The sequence below is a fragment of the Macaca mulatta genome, chromosome 1 (genome assembly GCF_049350105.2).
Source record: "Macaca mulatta isolate MMU2019108-1 chromosome 1, T2T-MMU8v2.0, whole genome shotgun sequence".
Classification (NCBI taxonomy): domain Eukaryota; kingdom Metazoa; phylum Chordata; class Mammalia; order Primates; family Cercopithecidae; genus Macaca; species Macaca mulatta.
In genome coordinates this window covers 34,610,612-34,626,149 of record NC_133406.1, presented here as the reverse complement: position 1 = coordinate 34,626,149, position 15,538 = coordinate 34,610,612, and the positions used below count along the sequence as shown (strand labels likewise).

General features: G+C 42.0%; 1 protein-coding gene across 1 annotated transcript in view; it reads right to left on the bottom strand.

Annotated features, from left to right (window-relative positions):
* BRINP2 (BMP/retinoic acid inducible neural specific 2) overlaps positions 1-8,915 on the bottom strand; it is a 108,531-nt gene extending 99,616 nt beyond the window's left edge. Inside the window, 1 exon segment of the mRNA NM_001265618.1 lies at positions 8,681-8,915. The gene's annotated coding sequence lies outside the window, so the exon portion shown is untranslated.
* Between the last annotated feature and the right edge of the window lie 6,623 nt (positions 8,916-15,538).

Below are 15,538 nucleotides of genomic sequence, written 5' to 3'. Positions count from 1 at the left end.
TCCTCTATCCTTTGCCTTCCTCAGTTTCCATATGCAAAACAGAAATGACACTTACTTCATAAGGTTGTAATAAAAATTAAATGAGATAATATAAGTAAAAATGAACCTAGTACAATTTTTATCATAAAATAGGCATTGGGAGTATATTAAATATGTATGAACTTGTCCCACCCATTTCATCTGCTCGCCAAATAATTTCTTTAACCTTTTATTATAAGAGATATTCATTCAGAAGGTATAGTTGCATGCTTGTGTATATACGGGGTGTGCGTGTATGTGAATACATATGTATGTATGTGTGTATAGATGTGTGTGTGTAGATATAAAATTGTAGAGCAAACCTGCCCTCAGGTCAAGAAACAGAACACTGCCAGCATCTCAGAATCAACCCCCTCCGCACATCCTTCCTTGATCAAATTCCTATTTCTCCCTCCAGTTCAATTCACTTCCCATCTTGTTAAAAAATAATTGTCTTTTCCCCTTTTACTCATGCCTCTGGGTTGTCCCCAGACCTTTTGCTCTGCCTCTGTCTGTCACTTTGCTAAGGTTCTGAGTGACACGTTGTTCACAGGAGAGAAGTGAAATAAAGTGGTTCAGCAAAACAGGTGTATGTGTGTGAGAAAGTGTGTGTGTACCATGCTTCCCACCCTTGTAGGATGCCCCATACTGGACACCTTCTGAGATATGTCTTAACCCAAAAGAACAGGAGGGACAAGTAGATTTATAGGGGATAGATTTGGGAACATTTGGGCTATTTGCTGTACCCCAAGACCATCCAGGCTTGAGTGTGGTACCTCCAGCAGTGAGAGGTAAACATCACAGCAGCTAGTGTCTTGGTTACATAGAAGAAACAATTTTTCTCCTCTTTAGATTCCTAGATCCAACTCTAGAATTTCTCCTTTTCTCAATTGACAAATTACACCTCAATTTGAATGTTACTTTCTCTAAGAGACTTTCCCTGACCAATGCCTCAGTCACTCTCTCTGACAATACTCTATTTTATCTTCTTCATTATCAGCACTTGAAATTATTTATTTGTTTATATTGTTATTTTTCTGGATACCATAGTAATAAAGAATGTGGACTCGGGGTCTAAAGTTGATTAGAATGCCAGCTCCCCTAGTTACTAGCTGTGTGGCCTTGGGCAAGTTACTTAACCTCTCTGGGCTTTCAACTCATCATCTATAAAATAACAAACCTACTTACCTTACAGGATCAAATGAGTTTATTTGTGTAAAACTTTAGTACGGTGTCTGCCTGACACTTAAGTACTATTAAAGTGTTAGCTATTATCGGCAATGTCCATAATAACCATGATTATCATGATTATAATCATATCTTCTGTCTAGAATGGACGCAACTTGAGGGCAGATCTTTTATCTGTGTTGCTGTTTGCTGAATCCTCAATGCCTAGGAATATGACCCAGCACTACACACTCTTAATAATATACTCAATAAATATTTTCAGAGAAGTATGTCTCAGAGTCTCGATCCCAGCCCTGCTGCTTGGTGCAGGAGATGGCCATATCAACAAGTCAGAATGGTGTGGTGAGTACAGAGCAAAAACAGAATTTGAACAAGATGTGTAGGAGTCTAGAGGGGGAGGCAATTAATTCTGTCCCAGAGTCTCAGAGAAGACTTCACAGAGGGATACTATTTACAGAGTCTTGAAGCTCAGTAACCCTTCAAGAAGCAGAGAATAGGACAGGGGAAGATTCTGCATGAAAACAATTCAAGACCTCTAAGGTTCCAGAGTGCTGAGGGAGTTGCCTGGCGTTTGAAGTGGCTGCTGTGAGAAGCAGGATGTAGGAAAGATGCACAGAGAGGTTATTGGACCAGCTCATGAAGGAGCTCCCGTTTGTTATGCTAAGCAACTTGTTATTCTGACAGTAGTGGGGAGTCGCTGGAGAATTACAGTAAGAGGAAAAGCATGGTCAAATTTACCATTTTGAAAGATCCTCCTGGCTGCAGGGAAGAGACTGGACTGGCTAGCCTTCAAGGGAAGAGATACAGAGATCAAGTCCTGGGAAGATGCTGGAGAGAAGGATGAGAGCTGGCATCAGAGAGTGGCAGGAGGGGTGAGGAGGAGAGGATGGCTTTGAGAAATCATTATGCGGTCGACCCTGTCAAGCCTAGAGGATTCATTGCATGTAGGGGCAGTGTGAGAGAAAGCAGAGCCCAGGACAATTTACATTTCTTCATTATCCCTCTGGAAGTCAGGTGGATTTTGGTACCTTTAACCAAAGCAGGAATTTGGGGAAAGGAATAGTTTGGGATGTGAACTGGTGCATACTGAGTTTAGTTTTGAATTTTAATCTTGGTAATGTCAAAGTGAAGGCCTTTAGTAAGAAAGAGTGTTAACATTTGTTGAGTATCTACAATGTACCTGAAACTATGTTTGGCACCTTACCTATTTTATCTTACTTAACATTTAGAATAACCCATTGAGAGATCTAGCATTATTATTTTTTACTTTTATAGATGATAAAACTGAAAATAAAAGAGGTAATAATCCCTCTTTTATGTGGTTAACATGTACGAACAGTAAGTAGAGTAGTTTGATTAAGCAAGATTGAATGAAGTAAATAGAGAAGGATTAGAAAATACAGTAACAAAGGTAATTTGGGGCAGGTTATGAAAAACCTTGAATGAGAATCAAGTGAGAGAAAGCTTGTGAAAACCTTTTGTGAACTATAGAATGATAAGCAAATATGAGTTCAAGTTGTGGCCAAACTTATTGCAGTGAATGACAATAATGACAATGAATGAGTTATAATATTCAAATCTGTAATTTTTAAAAATTCAATTATTGTGTCTTCTTTCTATTCTTCTTCTTGGTCCACAAATTTTGTTCTTGTTGTTGTTTTGTTTTGTTTAGAAAGAGTCTTGCTCTGTTGCTCAGGCAGGAGTGCAGTGGCGCAATCTCAGCTCACTGCAACCTCTACCTCCTGAGTTCAAGTAATTCTCCCGCCTCAGTCTCCCAAGTGGCTGGAATTACAGACTTGCACCACCACACCCAGCTAATTATTTCACAAAATAATCTTTAATACATGGCCGTGCCTTTCTTTCTCCCTACCACACTATCAACATATCTGATATGAAAACAAAATGCTCTCACAAGGAATGATCATAACGTGGTAGAGATGAGAAGAAAGGAGGGAATTTGAAAGACAGACATACCCAGCTGATCCCACTATTGTGTCCTCACACTTTGGAGTAAGACCCTAAAGATTAGTTACTTGGTTATTTCTACTGTCATTCAAAAACTCGAAAATATTAAGATAAAATTACCAAGCCACCCACCGGTTCATTTTTTGTATGTGAGCTGAGAGCTGCAATGCTTCCCAAAGGCTTTGGGTGGGCTTAATTACAGTTAACAAGGTCCCTCTTCAAATAAATATAGGTTGGTCTATGCTATTTGTGCCCTTCTTGACTTGAAATTTTAGAAATACATGCCTTAAGGCTCGCTCTGGGCTGCTCCTGACCCTTCCCTCCATGTTCTTTCTCTTTTTAATGTCTCTAACTCCTCCTATTTCATGCCTCTGCGCCTTTTCCCCATTAACCTGTCACTACTTTGCAAGGCCTTTGCTAACACTATCCAATAATAATAATAATAATAATGCCAGCCACTTACATAATTTTAACTTTTCTAGTAGCCACATTAAAAAGTAAAAAAGAAATGGGTAAAACTAATGTTAATATATTTGATTTAACTCAATATATTCAGAATATTATCTTTTTAACATGTAATGAAGATTAAAAATATTGATGAGATATTTTACATTGCTTTTCTTTTCAAATCAAGTATTCCAAACCCAATGCCTATTTTATATTTACAGCATACATTTCAAGTGCTCAAGACCCACATGTTGCCAATATGCTATCATATTGGCAAGTGCCTAGAGCTTAGTCCTGTAAGGTACCAAATTGTCTTCTCCCTTTGCCCAATCCAGAATTCCAGAAATGTTTGCATTTCATGTGAGCCTCAGTAAGAGGAATAATGGGACTGGCTGTTGATGATTCCATGCTGTGTTAATGCTACTCAACTTTACTTCTCTCTCCATGACAGAGTGACAATTTAAAGAGGGGCTGACCTGCATCCTAATTGGTCAGACGAGACTGGTTTACCGTAGCCCCCAGTTTGAAGCATAATTCAGCTGTCTGTCTCTTCCTTTCTAGATAGAAAAGACTTTAATTCACAACTCTTAACCACATGCCCTTGGGCCCGGATCTCTACTCAGCCCCCAAATATAGCAGTGGATGCTTCTGAATAGTAAAGAGAAAAGGCATCATGCCCACAGTCCAGCTGCACAGTCATTTAACACAGGAAACAAGGGTGACAGCAAGGTTCAGGGAAGGATTTTCAAGGGAAAGTAATGTCCTTTGAGACCTGTTCCCTGAATAAACTCCTAGGGCTAAGCAACCAAACAGACTGGGTTCTTGGGAGTTTTACTTTTGACCTGGGAGCAATTATGGAGTGACTTTAGGTAATCCTTTCCACTTTCATGCTCAGTGGGAACTTCTTCTATATTGGAATGGGGCCACCCAAGCCATCGGTGACCTGCAGCCTGAAAAACGTCCCAAACCTTGTGAAGACCAATGACCAGCGTGATTGTGTTACCAGTCCTCTCGCAGGCCCTGTGCTTTGCCTTGACCTTTCCTCTGGGAGAGATGCCCACTGTGGGAGCAAATGTGTGTGGCTGGCTGGTCACAGCTCTCTCCTGGTGGGCCCTTCCTTGGCATTGCCCAGGCTGGCAAGCTGCCTCTCCCCGTCCTGCCCAGCTGAGCAAGCACAGTACCCTGTGGTACAGCTTCAGGCAACACTGCATCCCACCCCTCCCTGCTTTTCCATGGTCTCCTCCTTAGTGACTGCTACAGCGTATGTTTTATTAAAAGGGAGAGAGAAGGGGAGACAAGAGGTTATGTGCATGGGCATGCTCAAGAATCTTAAGATTGAAAATCTCCTCTCAGTGCTAAATGCCTAAGGGGTTTGGCATTTTGCCAGCTCTAAGAAAACCCCAGGAGGAACATTTGGGTGGAGAAATAGGAAATGGAGGAAAATCAAGGCTCTCTCTTAGGAGATTCTGATTCTAAAATATGAGAATTTTGTGTGTGTGTTCTCTTAAAATTTGCTTGCTTGTCCACAATATCCTCATTCAGATTTTTTGATATGATATTGATAAGCTGTCTGAGGTTGAGCAATACTTTTCCCACAATATATAGATTAGACTTGAGGATGGGTGGAAGGCCAGGCAATTTTCAACGTCTAATTAGATGCCCAGCATTCCAGAGCACCCTGCCTAGGTTCTAGGGCAACTTCCTGTAGACCAATATATGTTTAAAATAATTTAACCATCACGCCTGTAATCCCAGCACTTTGGGAGTCCAAGGTGGGCAGATCATGAGGTCAGGAGATCGAGATCATCCTGGCTAACACGGTGAAACCCCGTCTCTGCTAAAAATACAAAAAATCAGCTGGGCATGGTGGTGGGTGCCTGTAGTCCCAGCCACTCGGGAGGCTGAGGCAGGAGAATGGCGTGAAGCTGAGAGGTGGAGCTTGCAGTGAGCCGAGATCGCGCCACTGCACTCCAGCCTGGGTGACAGAACGAGACTCCATCTCAAATAATAATAATAATAATAATAATAATTTAACCAGGTGTATAGTATTTCCAGAATGCAAGAAAAGAGGTGGCCCAAGGAATCAAGCAAGCCTCGAAGTTTCCAACCTTCCCAACAGTGCTGCAGTTATTATTTCTGTCAGTTAGAACCCTTTCCCTCATTCTTTCTATCCGAACAAATCCCACCCCATCCTTCATGGCTCAACTCAAATTCTCCTTCCTTTGAATACTGATAGTTCTCACTATCTGTACATATCAATCACAGATGAACTAGTTCGGCCTTGTGAATTCTCTGGTACTGAATTGCTGTTTAGAACCTACGTTGTCATTTCCCTTTTGTCAGATGTGAGCCTAGTTTCCTAACTAGACTGCAAGATCACTGAAGGCAAGGGCAAAGGCCTATAAGACTTTTATTCTTCACGGCTTTTAAGTTAGTCCCAGAGGAGAAACCCTGTGTCATTGTAAATCTCCATCCTTATAAAGTACAGAACAACTAATTCAGATTATAATTACTAAAATCAAACTATTCCTTAGAAGAAGCCCATGGAGTCTGGGGTTGGTTCAAGAGTGATGAGACTCGGATCCCATTCCATAGTGTCCCTTAAGTGCTGCGTGACCCTGCATAAAGCAGTTCCTCTTTCTGAGGTTCTCTGCCCTCTCTTTTCCAAGAAGGGGGTTGAAATCATTTTAGCTTTACTTCTTAGGGTAATCAAAGATAAATGAGACAATAAGCTGTGCGAGGATTAATTAAATGAGCCCTGTAAAGTGCTCTCAGCCCTTCGGAAGAGGATGCCATCATAAAATGTATACAAGGTCTTATTATTTAAGAGAAAGAGTCGAATGGCCAAAAATACACTGCGCAGTGGGGAAAACAAAACACTAACCAGGAAACCTCAACTAAGCATCCCAGTCAGCAGAAAGTGCCCACGCAGATGTCTCAAGTCCCTCCAGATTACCTCTTGTTTGTGAGTTGGGGAGGGATTTCAGAGCAGTGCCTCAAAGGAGTGTATCATTTTTCTGCGATACTCCCCAGTGGCTAGCCTGTGTCTTGGGAAAGGGGATCAGGAGAAGGTGATGACGCAGGGTTGTTCTTTGCCCTTTGGCCTTGCTCAGTAAACAACCTGTCAGGAGGCCAGAAAGGAGCACCTAGAAGATAATTTTGAGGGCCAAAAAGAGAAGATGCTCCCCATCTTCGAGACCAGCCCCATGCTGACAGAGCAGGAACCTTCCTCCTTCCCCAGCCCTTTTTTCCTCACCTCCTTTCTTGTGCCCACACTGCAGCACACATCACTCCATTCTAGGAGACAAAGCCAGCTCCATTTTTGGTGAAGAGGGGAAGTAAGAGTCAAGAATGCTTTGTCTTCTCCATGGCTGCAGCCCAGCTGTCAAACACTTTGGAGCCAGCTGACCTCCAGAAGGGGAGACTATGGTGTGACATTTGCTTCCTTTCTCTCAAACATTTCACAATATACATGCTCTGTGCCTTTTCAAATCATATCCTTCTCAAAAAAGCAAGGCATGCATCTTTTCCTAGAGTAGGCAGCAGCTCTGATATTGATAAGACAGGATCATTGTAGCAGCATTTCTTGGTCATGCCCTCAGTGCTGCAAAACAACTTATTCTGGGTGAAGGAGGACTCCAGGGGGTCATGCCTTAAACAAATAACATACACACAACTGTGTGAGTCAGGAGGGAAAGCACACAAACTCCAGCATCACTTTGCTGTTGTCTGATGTCATCAGACTGCCCCCCAGGGGATTTGGTAAAATACTTTAGTTGCTTGGTCAATACTGGCATTGCATGTATTTTAGCTAGCATGGTCAGAGAGAGTCACTTCAACATGCACATGTCTGGAGAAGGACAGAGGCAGAAATACTTGACTTACACTCTACCTTTTATCCCTCTGATTGGTCTATGCTGACATAACACTGTCCCTGCTGAATAAGGCCCAGATTACCCAACTATAAGCTTGGACTTTTATAATTGTTATCCTTCTAACAAAACATTTGTTTCTGCTCCTAGCACCCTGCTCCCAGGGCTGCAAAGAGCACACACACAGTTCTTTACAGAGGGGTCTGTTCAATCACGTTACAGTGCATTCGCTTGAATATTAGTTAATATTTGGCTTAGGTCTATATACCCTGGATAAATATGTACCATGCAGAGGGACTGCTTGGCGAGGAGAAAAGTCCTCTGGGCTGGAAAAACAGCTCACAAGTTCATGTTCCTACTAGGCAGGAACACTCCAGGCATCCGTGGTTTGGGCAGGGTGCTGCACATGCTTGGTTCTTCTGTGGGCAGCCTGCTTCCTGCATACAGCTGTGAGCACAGGCACACATACACACACACCACAGGCAGCATTCGACAGTGTACCCAGATGATCACAGAAACAGAGAGAGAGATCTGCTAGATGATACCAGCACATCCCACCTTTCAGCACATCAGTGTTCTTCCCTAGTGTCTCCAGTGCTCTGCCAGGCTCAACTCAATCAATGGGGCTTCTGCCACCACTCTGGGGAGACTATTTGCAACCTACAGGGTTCACTGTTTGGAATTTTATTTTCCTGACTGCATGCGCATGGGAAACATGCCATAGGGCTCTATGAGCACGATTATATAGATATCGTGCATTATAACCTCTGCTCTTTGGGGTCCTTCCCAAACATAATGAACCTCTCAGCGTCAGCTGGGCAGGCAAAAGTCCTCGTCATCTTCTGCAATTATGCAGCCCTATTGCATTTTCTGAAGCTAATAGGAGTTGCACTAACTTTGAGGACTTAAACCAGGCAAAAGCAATATAGGTCAGGCAGGGTGCCCAAACCCTGTGACAGCCATGCAACACCAGGAGGCAATACCAGAGCGATCTCTCGCTCAACCCCAAAGTCCATTGCTCAGCTCCACAAGACAGCAACTAAGAGAGGTGTCATCATTCCCTCTGCCTGCAACTGCCAGGCACTAGGGCAAGAGGGTTGTATGAGAGCCAAATGGTCCCTTTACCAATGGACACACCAAAAAGGACAATGAAAAAGGGGAGAAAAATCACCGAAACCCTGCACTGTTACCTTGAATCCTTGCAAGAGCCCTCCTTGCTGTATCAGCTGCTCCCCAAACCTTCAACGACAGGGAGGAGACTCCTAAAAGATTCCAGGTTTTTGTGCAACATCTCCAGTGGCAGCTTTCCAAAGTTTTTACTTCATGATTTCTTGTGGCTCTTTCTCATTTGGGGAAACGCGAATGCCTCCCCCTCAGCGTGTGAGAGGGAGCGGATGTCTCTTTTCAAATTCTCTTGCTCCCCGCTTTACTGTCGGTGCCGCCGCCGCTGCCACCGCCGCCAACGTTAGACCACTTGCCTGCTGCCTTCCCGCTGAGCAGCCAGGATCCCGGTCTCCCAGAGCATCTTTGAAGTGGGGCTTGGGCACTGGACCGGGGCGCACGCGGAGTGGGAGAGGTAAGGAAAGTGCAAGACCCAACTGGGGGAGTCCCCCTGTCCCTCCGCCGAGGAGAAACCCAAGATTTTGCCTTCTTTCCAACTCTAAAGAGACTCACCCACCAGCTCTCTCACCCGAAATCACAGACTTGCACATGGGCAGAGACAGGTCTTCCGGCTTCACCGCTCCCTTGGCTGCCTGCAGACCTGCCTCTGACCTCGGAGCGCACGGCAGGTGCACATCCCTGGGCAAGTCCTAACGAGATCCTCCGAGCTCAGCGTAGGCGCTGCCAGCGCCGCGGCGAGCAGCTTGCGAGGCAGGCGGATTGCATCTCAGAGCTGCAGCCCGGCGCGTCCCCGCTCCGACTCCACGCTCTGTACCTAAGCAGTATAACCTGCAGACTCAGACACCAGATGAGAGTCTTAAGATAACAATGCTGCCCTGCCTGCCTCTCTCTTTCTTTCTTATGCACGTAGGTTGGCAGCCAATGGGACACAGCGCCACACTCCCCACAGGTGCCCATTGGCTGGGCGGCTTGGCAGGGGGCGGGCTCTGAGCTTCACCGCTGTCTCCTTTGGTGAGCTGGCAGGCTGGGGTACCAGCTCTGTTAACCCTCCCAGTGTTGCAGTGGGGACTTTTTGGTGTGGATAAGGAAGCCTTGGGTGCATTCACGGGTAGGGTGTTCGACACTCTAAGAAGGCTGGGGAACAAGAAGTAGCTGGGGAGCTAATTACATTTTCTTCTAATCTTCCTGAGTTACAATAATCATTTGTCCCAGTCCATTTTGTTGGCTTGCTTAACTAGAACTCCCAGAGATTGGGACCCATCTGAGCCATTTCCCATCTAATTTGAGGTTTTATTTGGTTGTTTTGTGCATTTTTTAGCCTCTTGGATTACTTAATTAGAAATGAGCCCCCAAGTGAGAAATAGTACACACAGACACACACACAGACACACACACACAGACACACACACACACACACGAGATCCAAGGGGAGAGAGAGGTAAAAGAGAGCAAGAACCCAGTAAGATGGCTAGAGAGTGAAAGAGATTTAGAGGCCAGGACAGCTAAATCAGGAAACATTCTGTCCCCACACCAGGACTGTAAGGACAAAGGCAAAGAGGAGAACTTCAGGTTTCTGGGGAGAGATTAAGTTTTAAAAATGTCCTTCCAAAAAAGGGAATTGTTTTGCCTGTGGTGTTTTCCCTCTGTGTCTTCTTTCACTTCTGTGTGTGTCAGGAAGAGGGACTGTGCATCTCCGTTTAGTTTTTAAAGGAAGACTAGAGAAATCAGAACAGGACCAGCCTTGTTTCTGTGAAGCAGGTGCTGTTACTGGGCTTGTGAATTGAGAGAGAGGGAGGGAGGAAAAAAGAGAGGGAGGTGGAGGGAAAAGGGAGGAAATGAGAAGGGAAGAAAATATTAACTTTACATTGAAGTGTGAAGTATATATTTTTGATGTCCTCATGAGGGTACAAAACTGAAATATGTCCCACTAACTAGTGTACTAAACTAGAGTTTGGCAAGAGCATGGGAAAGAGAGTAATAGTTGAAGAGAAATCCAATTCAAGGGAAGAGCTGGGGACTGGAGCTGTGGAAGGAACTTGGGAGATCCATGCTATGTCGTGTGGTGGGGGAAGTATGAAGAAGATAAATATATAGTCAGAAAGGGAGAGGAGTCTTTCAATTTAGTTTCCTTAAATGGAAAGCAACATCAGAGATTATTTTGTAAAGAACTAGAAAAAAAGTATGCAGAGATTTAATGAATGTTTAAGAAGTACACATGGAGATTAGCTAAATTGCATCAAGTAGCTCTAAGTTCTGAATGAATAAAGAAAATTTAGAAATTTTAGAAATTTAGAAATTTTCTTTATTCATCCCCTCAGACTCACACATCTATCACTTTCACCTATGTTTTCTTCTCTGTATCTTATACAACTTTGAACTTCCTTCTGCATACTGCAAGTATCTGTTTGCCTAAGCTACAAAACATGCCAGAGAATGGTGGTCCCACAGGGTCCTAAGCTCTCTGTATAGAATAAAGTATCCAAGTGAGCCACTGAAAACCTAAATATATTGCTACCCAACTGCTGAGTTACTTACTTTTGTGATGTCTAGAGACAGAGACCCACTGAACTTGTCCCAAGTGATAACACACTGAAATGTTAAAATAACACAAGGGAGTGGGTAAATGGAGAGAGGGGTTGAACATTGCTAATTTCAATGGAAAGAAAGTTAAAATTTCCAAAATCTGTAAAAGAGTGAGGAAAGAGGTGAAGGCAGATAAGAAGACAACTTGAAAAAGAAAACTTGCTTGTGCTTTCTTCTCCTGTAAAGTCTGAAGCCATGTAAAAAATTTTAAAGAGGCAGAATATGCATTAAGAATAGCCACAGGTATATAGTTTGATGAATCTTTGCCTATATATGCATCAATGTAACCATTACTCACTTTATTTCCAGCACCCCAGGAAGCATGTTCCTGAACTTTCTCAGTCAAAACCCTCCAGTCCCCAGAGATAACTATATTCTGACTTCCATAACCAAAGACTAATGTTACTTGTTCTTGAACTTTGTAAATATAGGATCTTGGAGTATACACTCTTGTATCTTGATTCTTTCACTCATCATTATGTCTCTGAGATTTAGTCATGTAGTTGCATGTTTTATTGCTGTGCCCCATTCTATTACATGACTACATGACATTTATTCATTCTGCTCCTGATGGATATTTGGGTTTTTTTTTTTTTTTTGCTATTTTAAGTAAACTTGTTATAAATGTTTTTGTGCTTGTCTTTTGGTGGATGTATGTAATCATTTCCTCTGGGAAAACACCAAGGAATATAAATTACTTAATTTGCTTTGACTACTATGCTGGAGAAAATCACCTGAAGATGACTCTGAAGCCTATTATCTTGCCAAAATAACTGAATAAGGTGATATTGGGAAAGACTATCGCTACTGAGTACCAACTAAATGCCTAAAATGTGTCACATTCTTTATATACATAATCTCATTTCCTCCTCACAAACACCCCCAAAACTATGTATTATTCCTGTTTTGCAGATAAGAATATTGAATTTAAGACCCTGTATTAGGAAATAGCTGTTGCTTTCCTGAGTGTATGTATATGTGTAGATATGTAGATGTTGGGGGAGATGTAAATAAATGCCTAGGGAATGGAGCTAGAGGAAGGGAAGTGATGGAAGTTCTCACTGCATAGGTGCAGCAGGAGATTGGCTTGGAGAGATGGGGCAATCTGAAGAATAAAGAGTGTTGCATTTCAGGTGGACAGAATGTTATGGGAGTGAAAATAGGAAAGACTTTAATTTGGTGGAGAGATTGTGTGTGTGTGTGCGCGTGCGCTCACGCGTGCGTGTGATGGGAGGATAGAGATATTGTGCAGTGAGCAATCTATCTAGACAAACAATGTGAGATTTACAAGATTTTTAAATTTCTAAACCATGAGGTTTGAGTTTTATCATGTAGAAAAAAGAAAAACTAGAATGACATAATGAAAGTGAGATTTCATGCAGATCAACCTGGTAGTTGTGTACAGCATATGTTGCTAGGAGGGAAAGGAATCAAAATCTATTTTAATAGTCGAGGAAAGAGGCCATTGGCACTTAAATACACGAAGGTGTACCTCAGGAGAAAAGTGAAGATTGGAGATAACAGAGCTTGCTTTTTATAGTGTTTTAAAGAACAGAAATTTTCTGAGAATGAATAAATGCCATGTAGTCATGTAATGCACTAGTACACAGCAGTAAAACATTGAACTACATGGATAAATCTCACAGACATAATGATGAGTGAAAATACTAAGACACAAGAGAGCATATACTCTAAGATTCTGTATTTATAAAATTCAAGAGCAAGTAACATTACTCTTTGGTGATGGAAGTCAGAAACATTTTCTGTGACCTGCAGGGGTGAGCGGAGATGATTGGCCCCATTTGTTGATGGGGAACTAAAGACAAGAATGGTCCAAGTTTATCTCCAAATAGGAATATTATGAAGTTAAGTCTTTAATCCAATTCTATAATTTCACTGTATCATTATGCCTCTACACAAAGGTGATGATCGAGATGCATAACATTTTCCCCCATCTCATTCAAATGTGAAACATCATGCACTAGAGATGGCCTGGTTTCTATGCACTTCAAACTTTATCCACATCTCTAGGTATTTAATTCCCTAAGAAAAGGCCATGTGACATTATTTCCATTTTTACAGGAATCAAGTACCCTGGAATAATATATTCCCTTTAAGAAAATTCTACAGTTTCTTTTGTTTGGTTCTTATTTACAGAGAGAGAGAAGGTCTAGAAAGACTTGAGATACCAACTACCAACTATTCCCAACTCAATGTACATTTTAAGAAGACTAGATATTGACTTATTAGAAAATCAACCCTAAGTGATTCACTTGGGCTTTCTAACGTGACTCAAGACTCTTCAGAGAATTAGGAAGAAAGATTTCAAAGTGACGGTAGATTATATGCTACTCAAAAGCAGTAGGAGTATTCTTCTGGCTGTGCTAAGCCTAATGCTTATGATATGGTAGGTACAGAAACATTTGCTGAATTAATTACTGTGGTCCATAAAGCCCAGTGATTTATCCATGGGTGTACCCTAGTGTACCATAACTATATAGTGGAAAGAGCAGTGGGCAAAGAAATCTTGTTTGTGGTCTTAGCTCCACAGAAGATAGATCACTATTTCATGGGCCTCAATTTCCTTATCTGTTAAATGAGAGATTGGATGAACACATGATCAAGTACTTACAGGCCATTTCTCACATTCTAGTATCAAGGGTGTTTTCCTGGCATCCACTATAATTATCCAATGGCAAATAACCTTGCATAAATAAGTTTAATAATAGATTGTTTTATGCTAGGGAGAACAGAATGAAAGAGATATTCTGTTTTTTTCTGACTCAGTTTCTCTTAGGGGAGCAATGACGATGAGGATGAGTTTTCAAAAGGTCGTTAGCTGGTACATATTTTTTACAGTAGTTTACAGTAGTTTGCAATGCTGCATGGTAAGATGCCTTGGGGTTAATTCCCAAGTAAGTTAGGTATAAAAACTTAACTAATAAAGTATCTTTGTTCTTCTTTCCTTTGCATATGTGGTAAATGATCTTTCACTACTTTAACATTACCTTAAATATGGCTTATTTTCTCTATTCAATTAGTTAAACCTTGTAAAATATATGGCAAAAGCGTTTTTATCCTTTAAAGAACATATTTTCACATATGCCAACAAACTGACACCAGGTAGAATGAAAATGTAATTGTTTCTTAAGCAGAGGTCCTCTTTTAGACCAGTAGTGAATTATATTTCTAGAGTGAGAACTACAAATAACACAGTCTTCATAGCACCTGGTATTGAAGTTAGCGTTGACCCAATAACATCGGAGGGACACGCTTTGGAAATAAGTTATTGGTTATCATGTGAGAGAAAGTTCAGTTAAATGTCAGATTTCAGAATAGACAATGTCACTTTTCTACCACTGTTTATTGCATATTGTCATCATTTTTAAAAGGCAACATTGTTGAGTACTACTGGAAACAGATCTTCTATGGGTTTTGGTGCTGGTGGTGGTAGTGTTATTCTTCAGAATACTTACGCAGGGTGCTGAATATCTGCCCTGTTGTACCCTTGACTGGACTGGGATTGACTTAGCTCATATCCAAGGATAGTCTTTTATTACTTTTCCATCTGTTAAGAATGCTTAGGAACTTTGGTTTTTCTCACAATTTCCTTCTAGCTTTGTCCTATTTACTAGATTCTCTAAAATTAAAAATTCAAGATTTATTTGAGCTAACTCTGCTTTTTTTCCTATCATCTATAGTATTCCCCAAATCATCTTTTTATTGGTTACTACAGATAACATTTGTGATAGAAATGAAAGGAAGCAGAGAGAAGTTACAAGTAAAAGTTTTGATCTCCTGCTTAACTGTGCACCTTGCTCTGTTGTGCATATCTATCCATCCATCTAACCCAGTATAACAAATATTTTCTTTAAATATTTTGCAAAGGTAGTGCTAAGTAAAAATATGCACATGTGCATTCCCAGCTGCCGTTCATCTTATGTACAAATCCAACTAGTGGGGCGGGGAGAGGGCGGAAAGCAAGCCTCGGACAAGCTATAATACATCCACAAAACCATTGGGGGAATTTTCATCTACCCCCACCGCCCCGCTTTGCAGAAGCGCCCGTTAAGGTGTGTGCCTGTGTGTGCCTTCCTCAAGCCTTCTGGATAATGATGCTAGAGGGAAGATTTTACATTGCAAAGACCAATGTATTAAAAATGCCGTGCAGGTAGTTCATAGCCAAGAGCCTTGCTCGTGTTGGAGGATGCCACGGAGGAGAGAGGCAGGAGCACCGGCAGCCAGCTGGGGGCTGACCTGATTCCCTAGAATCCTCAGCTCCCTTCCTCTTTCCTCTCGACGTCCTTCCTTCCCTTTTTCTCCTCTCTCCCCTCCCCCGCTTT